The following is a 9,259-nucleotide window of genomic DNA, read 5'->3' as shown; positions in this document are numbered from 1 at the left end:
TTCGCGGCAAATGCCGACTTATCTGAAGGACTATGAGTGTAAATACTGTTGGAATAACTGATGTACAAAGGTTGATTGCATGTTTGTAAATAATAAAACAATTGGGATGATGGCTTAACTTAGGGGGGAGGAATTGTAATGTATTGAAATGATTACATGAATCACCTCATAGGACTCCCATGTTAAGCTTCGAGCCAGACCAGGGCTCCTCTGAGCGAACTTCCTATTGGTCGCTTCGTAACAGCGACCAATCAGAACGATACCATTCCCTAGGAGGGAAAGACTCCCATTGGTCTTTATTCTAGCAATCTCATTGGTTGATATTTGTAAATAGGCGTGGCTACATTAGCCCGGTTATGTTTAAAAGGAGCATAAGCTCCCACTGTTTTCTGTTCTGGTTTCTTACTGAGTTGAGTGCTTGTTCGTTACTTCCAATAAAGCTGAATCACTTGCTGAATCACTCTAAGAGTCCTTTGTTAGCGCGATCTAACACAAACCAACTTTTTTGTGTGTATCTTGTATGCCTCCTGGGGGTCCAAATTGCTTTCAGAAGATGAGAAATCAATAATTTCCATTTTGCTGGAAAATATCAGGCTGCTTAAGTGACTCGTCCATTTGCTTCCAGCGAGACAGGACCAAAGCCTCCACCATTTCATCTTTTCAAAATCTCAGTTAATAGCCTGTTTACAAGAAAGAAAACATTGTGAATCAGAAAAGCCTGTCTCTGGCTCAGTGGGACATCCCTCTTTGTAGCATTCCCATCTCTATTGAAACTGGAGGCAAGATCCATTTTCAGTCTTCTGATTAGATATTTCTTCCCTTTCCTTCTGTATTTTTACAATCTTTTTATTGTCCTTGTCTTGGGGGAAAAAGAATAAACAGGCATTGACTGTGACCTCAGTCTGACTTTTGTTTCCCTTTCAGAGAGGGAAATGTTGTGCAGACCCCCTATCTGAAACCTTTCTGTTTCTCTGGGGTTGTCACCTCAAGCCTGAGGGGTTAGCTAAAGAATGCAGTGCAGTGCAGTGTCTATATCCATTTGTTCATGCTGCATTTGTTGTGGGAATTCTTCAGCCTCCCCCCCATCTATAAAATTAATGCTGGGCACTAACAGCAGGGGCAGATGGCAAAATGTGTACCTCTCTCCCATTATTGTCTCTTTATCCACAGTTCAGTTAAGACACATTCTGCTCTCTGACTTCAAGGGCTACTGGTCAATATCAAACCTGTAAGCATGTTACCAGGTATGATTTCCCATACTAAATAAACTATTCATTACATACACTAAAAAAAACAAACAAACCAGACTCTGTCTGTGTGGTACTGTGGTAATAATGGGCCTCATACTCAGCATACCAGCTGTTTTCCTGGACAGACAATCTCCCAGGCTGCTCTAAATCACCTGTGTTCCATCTACCAAGCAGCAGGAGAAAAATGGGGGAGGGGGGATGACAGCACAAATGTCTTTACCATAGAGATTGGGGAAATTCTTAGAATGTTGCAAATGCTATGACATCACTTCATGGTAATAACCTGGAAGTGATGTCACACTATTTGTGATGCTCTTTCCTCCCCAGGGTTTGCAACTCAAAGCTCCTGGGGCTTGTAGCTGCAGGACTGGCAACCCTACCTGATACAAAATAATATTTAAAAGAATACTTCCAGCCCTTTGAGTCCTTATGAGCTATACCGTAGGTATTCTCAAGGACAACGTCTAAGTGCCAAGTCATCCACAAAGCCACACAGAGTTTTCTGTGGCTGCCCCTTTGAATTCAGAGTCCACATTTCGCTGAATATCAATTACTGGCAGCAACTGTGGTACAGGCCTTCATCCCCTGCTTGTGGACTTCCCAGAAAACTAGTGTGATGTAGTGGTTAGAACAAAATCTAGGAGACCCTGGTTCAAATCTCTACTCTGCTGAAAAAATCTCACTGAATGATTCTGAACCCAGCCTAACGTACATTACAGGGATGTTATGAAGATAAAATGGGGAAGGTCAAACATTTATGCTGTTTTGAGCTCTAGCTGGTCCCATGATCCAGCTGGACTTTTTGTGTTAATTTAGGAATTCTGTTTTACTGGAGACTCACCAAAATCCAAGGATGAGATAAAATAATATAATTATTATACTGTTACCTTCCCTAACTACTTGTAGCGGGAGGGTTTTAAGTGTAATCAAGCAAAGAATTTGAAAGGTCTTCTTGGAAAAACCTTGTTCTCTTATGTGTCTAGTTGTTTCATCATTTAATTAAATCATGAACCATTTCCTACAGAGACAGTAACCTTTGTTTAAATTAATCGAAATGGATATGGGCCAATATTATCACCAATATGATCAGTATTTAATACAGCTTCAGGTATGTAAATTGCAACAGATAAATTTATTTATTTATTTTTACACTTATATCCCGCCCTCCCCAGTGGGCTCAGGGCAGCTAACAGAGGCCAGATCATTACTCTAGCCATAAATAAAAAATAACTTGGTGCATAAGGTTGGAAGTGTCTTTCTCATTATGCAGATTTTTGTCTTGTATTTTGGGGACCAGTGTCTACTGATATTTCATTTTTAGAAAACCATTACTACAAATGATGTATAAAGACAGGCTTCACTGTATCACTGTAAGAGTAATGTGACTGAGCCATGCATCAATCATAGCAAAACTGGCTACCTGCAGACGTTCAAGGTTTCTACAGAATGATGGGACTCCCCAAGGGTTTATTTTTTCCTGGGGGAATGGAGTTCTGGAACCTCTTCAACAACATTCTTTTTAAAATGTTTTAAAGTTCATGAGTTTTCAGTATACAGATTGAAAACTTCATTTCCCTCTTGAGAGTTCTGGCACCTCTTTTTTAAAAAAACAAAACCCCCTGTAATTATGTATATGAACATTCCACTCATTCTCTTCCCAAATGATCTGATGAGGACTCACTATCCCCCACAACCATGGAGTGTTGAGAGAAAATGAATGCCCTCTTTTTTTAAAAAAAAAAAAAGAGGAAGGAGAGGAAATTACCCTCTGTATGGGGTAATTAGAAGTGCCGAGCGACTGGAAAAGGAAACCGGATTTATCCTTGAAATGTGAGTTGGAGTTTAAGCAAGAACCACCAAAAATTTAAGCGGGGGGGGGGACACTCTCCCCCAATAAGAAAAACTAAGCGAAATTTGCGTGCATATGAAAAGGGGGGGGGGAATACTGAAGCAGGATAGACTGAAATTAAAAGCATTTAAGAATTTACCAAGCTGTTTAAGGAGTATCAGAGACTGTGATAACTTTTATAAAAAAGTAAATAATCTCAAACATGGTGCCCTTGAGGAAGGATGAGAAAGACAAACAAGTAAAACCAAAGCTTCTTGCCGGAACTGCTGGTCCAGCGAGTCCTACTCCTAGGCAGGACACAACTACAGAGCTACAAAAGATGCTGACAGAAGCACTGCAACCCCTGCTGGAACAAGTGACGGCACTACATAACAAATTCGACGTACAGCAACTGCAACTGACTGAAATAGCAAAAAAAAAACCCAGATAAAACTGAACAAGAAGTAAAAGAAGTGGATACCAACACCAAAAAGCTTTAAAAAAACGACTCCAGGTGCTAAGGAAAAAAAGATTGATGGAGGAGTCTTAATTGTTACAGCTACAAATGGAGAGAGCAAGCTATGTCTTAAGATTTCAAGGTGTTCCTGAAGAAAAATCTGAGAATCTGAAACAGACTATGTGTGATACATTAGGACCCATGGCAGATATAAAAACGGACATACTACAGAGAGAAATAGATATGATCTATAGATCATATCCAGAATTTACAAGAAAAAATAACCTGCCTGGGGAAGTGATTATAAGATTCTCAAGAAGACAAGTGAGAGACCAAATACTTAAAGTGACAAATGGATCTACCTTGAAGATTAAGACAAAGAAATAAAAGTGTTAAAGGACATCCCATTTGAAATAAGAAGGAAGAGGAGGAAATATAGAGACTTGGTAATGTTTTTACAAAAGAAAAACATCCCTTACACATGGTTAGTCCCCGAAGGTACAATCTTCAAATTTATGGACAAGAAAGAAAAAATTGACTCTGTTGAAAAGGCACATGAATTTTTGCATCTACATAGTTGTCCATCAGGAGAGGTAGAAACGGAGAAAGAGGACAGCATGAAAGACAGTGAAGAAGAAGGAGCAGCGGCATCTTCAGATGAGGACTCAGACTCCAAATTAGGGGCAGTTGCCCCGAAGACAAGTTACCATTTGAGAAAGCAAAAAATTAAAAAATGAGATGTTATTACACTCTGAAAGCTCTTATAATCTATTATTATAAATAAGTCTTATATTGCTTTTTAAGAAGTCGGAAGTAGAGGTGTTTAAAGTTATATTATCAGCATAAATGGATTCTTAGACGACCCCATTCAATGAACTTGAAAGGAATTATGAGCTAAAAGCTAAATTTGTTAAGCAATATGTATGACCACCATCTCTTGGGTTTTTAGTGGGTTTTTCTTTACTTTCTCCCACAGTATGTAGTTCCCTTCCCTAATTTCGTTGTAGTTTTAATAGTTTGTGGTTTATAGAAAATGCAAATAAAAAAATCCCCTACGGGGGGCACACAAAAAAAGTACATGTTTATTCAGTTTGGATGCTTTTGTACTTTTCCTTTCTTTAATAAAATGATTGCCAAAATATTTTGGCAAGTTCACCATGCTTATGGTTTAATGTTTTACTATTCTGGAAAATGAAAGCCTCAAAGGTATTAAGGCATTCCAAACTGGCTATAGAATATGTGCAGGAAGTTCAGCAGATTCTTTTTTATACAATGGATCACAGATACTTTACATATTCAATGATGTGGGAAAGTGTCCCAGTACTGCCAGAGAATGTGGAAGCCATCTTAAAGACCTCTGGACATTCAGATAAAGATGATATAGAGGCCCAGATAAATTACTTAAAGTGAGCAGAAGAGCAAGTGTTGCTTCCTAAAAACCTGATGCACTTGAGTGAAATCTGAGCCTTAGAAAAGAGGTGAGAGATAGCCAGCATGTAGGAGAATGCTGAAAGGGATACATGTTTGTTACTTTAAAACAACAGGATAAAACCTCTTAATTTATTTATGTATTTATTTTATTTGGCTTTGAGAGGCAGTTTGGTGTAATGGTTAGGAGTGCGGACTATAACCTGGGAGAACAGGGTTTGATTCCCCACTCCTCCACATGCAGCTGCTGGTGTGACCTTGGGTCAGTCATGGCTCTCTCGGAGCTGTTCTCTCAAGAGCAGTTCTGGAAAGAGCTCTCTCAGCCCCACCTACCTCACAGGGTGTCTGTTGTGGGGAGGGGAAGGGAAAGGAGACTCCTTTGGGTAGTGAAGGGCGGGGTATAAATCCAATCTCCTCCTCCTCCTCCTCTTCTTCTTCTTGCCTGCCCTCCCCTGCAAGTGGGCTTAAGGCGGGTTACAACAGCATATACACAACATGCTTAGTGTTGCCAAGTCCTTACCTTAAGAAGAGCGGGGGAGTCCAGCACTGGTCTGGGAGTCCCTGTGACTCCATAGAGTTTTCTCTCAGATGATTGTGGCCCCGCCCCCAACGTGCCCAACGTGATCACGTCACCTCTAGGTGACGTGCGCATGCCGGGCACATTGTGCGCTTTGGGGGTGGGGTTCCCCCTGGGGCCCGATCCGCCGGTGGCGGGTAAATGGGCCTCTCGGGCAGGGGCTTCCCTGCCCCCCGGGGGGACTTGGCAAGCCTAAACATGATACTGACCAATTAAAACATAATAAACATTTTAAAATTCAATATCTCAATTTACAGTATACTAGGAGCGGTGGTGCAGGCAGTAAAACGCCTGCTTTAACAACACTCGAGCAGCCACTATGGCTGTTCGAGACCCACCGCGGTCGAGGTGAGCTCTCGACCCTAGTCCTAGCTCCCGCCCACCTAGCGGTTCGAAAGCACATGTAATCTTAATTGTGAGTAGATGAATGGGTACCTACCTTTAGAAGGGTGGGGGGCACCCTCCTCCAATGAGGCGTGTGGATGGCAACGGCATTGGCGGCAATGGCGGATTACCGGTGGTGGAAGCGACGTGGTGTGGCGATGCAGCGGCAGCAAGTGGCAGCAGAGGAGTGATCCCTGGTGGCCAGCGGCGGAAACAACGGGTGGCTGTCGTGCAGCAGAGGCCTGCAGTGACATCATCCACAGGCGCGGCGGAGCCGGAAGGACGCAGCCGGGACCAGGGAAGGATGTACACGGCGTGCCGGACCAAGCGCCAGAAGAAAACAGCAAGTCAGCAAGACTACCGGGAATGAAGCCAGCCGAAAAGAACATCAGCTTCCACCAGGGTGCCGGTAGGCTGTCCCACCCCCCCCCACCCCCAAATACTGTGGCCTAAGTTAGGATATACAATGTGATTAGCACTCCCTCAATGTAAACCACCCAGAGACCCCCAAGGGGGTTAGGGCGGTATATCAAATCGAACAAATAAATAAAATAAATAAATAGTAGTCCACTATTGATGGCACCAATAAAATATCTACTCCCAGTTTCTCTCTGTGTGTATAGGCAGATGTAACTAAGGCTGGGAGGGGGCAGGCAGATGAGAGCAGTGCCGGATGGAACCAATGTGGATGAGGCAAAGCAAAGCAGGGGGAGGCCAATACAATTTCATTTGCTGCAGCCTCAACCATAGGCCTGGCAGATAATCTCCATTTTACAGGCCCTGCAGAACTGCATAAAGTCCCACAGGGCCTAGATCTCACTCGGGAGACTGTTCCACCAAGGCGCGGCCAGAGCTGAAAAAGAGCTGAAAGGCCCTAGTCGAAGCTTTCCTTCAGGCTAGGGATCAGCAGTAGATGTTGGTCTGTAGTGCGTAATGCTCTCTGGGGACATATTGGGAGAGACGTTTCTGAAGGTATGTTGATCTCAGACCACAAAGGGCTTTAAAGGTTAAAAACAACACCTTGAACCTAAACTGGTATTCAACTGGAAGTCAGTGCAGCTGGCAGAGAGCTGGTTGTATGTGTGCTCTCAGTGGTGTCCCTGTAAGGACACACACTGCTGCATTCTGGACCAGCTGAAACTTCTGGATCAGTCTCAAGGGAAGCCCAGCATAAAGTGAGTTACAGTAGTCCAGTCTGGAGGTAACCATTGCATGATTCACTGTGGTTAGGTTGCGGGAAGAGAGATAAAGAACCAGTTGCCTGACCTGGTGAAGATGGTAAAGTGCCAGTCTGGCAACATTCGTGACATGGGCCTCCATTGATAGCAAGACATCCAAGTTCACATCCCAGCTCTTCACTGTTGGCACTGGTGTCAGCAGCACCCCATTGAGAGCTGGGAGTGGGAATCCCATCACCCCCAGCACAGGACCTCTGTTTTTGGTGGATTTAGCTTCAGCTGGCTCTGTTTTAACCACCCAGCCATGGCCTCCTAACCCTTAGCCAGAATATCTGGGGCAGAGTCCGGTTGGCTGTCCATCAACAGATACAACTGGGTGTCATCAGAGTACTGATGTCAACCCAATCTGAAACGCTGGACTAGCTGGGTGAGGGCACACATATAGATGTTAAATAACATGTGGGAGACAATTGCCCCTTTCGGGATGCTGCATACCAAAGAGTAAAACAGTGAAACTCTCCCCAAGCATCACCCTGTGTCCAGTCTGGTGTAGTGGTTGTGTGTATGGACTCTGGGAGAACCAGGTTTGACTCTAACCTGGGAGAACAGGGTTTGATTCCCCACTCCTCCACTTGCAGCTGCTGGATGACCTTGGGCAAGCCATAGTTCGTCACAGCTGTTGTTTAAAGAGCAGTTTCTGTCAGAGCTCTCACAGCCCCACCTACCTCACAGGGCATCTGTTGTGGGGAGGGGAAGGGAAAGGAGTTTGTAAGACGCTCTGAGACTCCAAGTGAAGGGCGGGGTATAAATCCAATCTCCTCCTCCTCCTCCTCCTCTTTTTTCTCCTCCTCCTCCTCCTTCTCAACCATAGAGAAATGTGATGAACCACTGCAGGGCTGTCCCACGTATCCCCACATTGGCATACTGCCTTCATGAAGTGTATAACATCGGCTTCCGGTCGTGCCAAGATGGCGAATTAGAGCACTCCCGCGATTCTGCGGGGTGGTCGATGGCTTCTTTAGACAGTTTGGGCAGTTTCCAGCCCAACGCAGCGTCTCCCGTAGAGGGGAGACGACAAGCAGGCAGCAGTACCCAAGTGGGAGTCGAGATTGGCTTGATTGAGCTTCGGAAGAAGCTTTTATCAGGCTTTGATCTCCTCCCCCAAAGAGGGTGAATTGCCAATCAGCACTCCAAGAGCCGATCGAGCTGGGACACCAGCATAAATTCGTCGTCAGCCGACTTCTTTAACAAGGGGAAACATGAGTGAGTGAAAAGAAGCAATGCATGACCCAAGATAAGCAAATTCGATAACAAAGACGTTCCGCTTACCGAGACTCTGTTGTTATTTAAATCTGAACGAGCGGATGAGCGGGTGGCAAGCTAACTGTCCCAGTGATTAATTCCGGAAAGAATCTGAGTTGTTTTAAGACTGTAAAAGTGGAAAAATAAGGATTGTTGAACATTCCTGTGGCTAGTGAGAGATAGCGCATAGCCGAAAACGAAACTGACGGGAGGTATCGCGGGAAGAAAAAGGGTCGGCGTCAGAGTGTAAGAGCGAAAACCTTCCGGCGGAAACCAACCAGAGAGGGCGAAGCCTAGACGTGATTTTGGAAACCGGAAGGTGATCAGAGACATTAAGGTGAGGAATCGGATATGCACGGAAGCGCATAGACGGGACCCGGAACTGCAGAAACTGACCTACTCTACCCCGAAAACCATAGAGGCTTTGCGCCCGACATTTTGAGGAGGACTCAATTTTGATTTGCTTTTTTAACAACTTTATAAGTGATAGATGAAGGCGAAAGTAAGAAGATAGGTTTAAGCGCTTATAAGGATACGATCAAGGCTGTTGAATTCCTTTTTTGAGGACTGTAGCGTAAAATGCCAAAACGGAGACGAGAAGGACAAGAACCGGCTCAGCAGCATCTGAAGCCTCAGCACCAAGACCAAGAGCAGCTTCAACTACAACACCAAAGATGGCAGCAGGAGCCAAGAAGGAGTGGCAAGCCGCAATGGAGGCAATGGAAAAGAGAATGACTGAGGCAATTCAATTGATGGGAACTCAAATAGAAAAGCAATTAGAGACACAAATAGAAAAACAAATGCAAGCGCATCTGAAACACCTGGAGGAAGCCCAGGAAAAGAATGTAGCCGCAT

Source organism: Gekko japonicus, unplaced genomic scaffold (genome assembly GCF_001447785.1).
Source record: "Gekko japonicus isolate JY-2015 unplaced genomic scaffold, Gekko_japonicus_V1.1 scaffold77, whole genome shotgun sequence".
Taxonomy (NCBI): domain Eukaryota; kingdom Metazoa; phylum Chordata; class Lepidosauria; order Squamata; family Gekkonidae; genus Gekko; species Gekko japonicus.
This window is presented reverse-complemented; position numbering follows the sequence as displayed.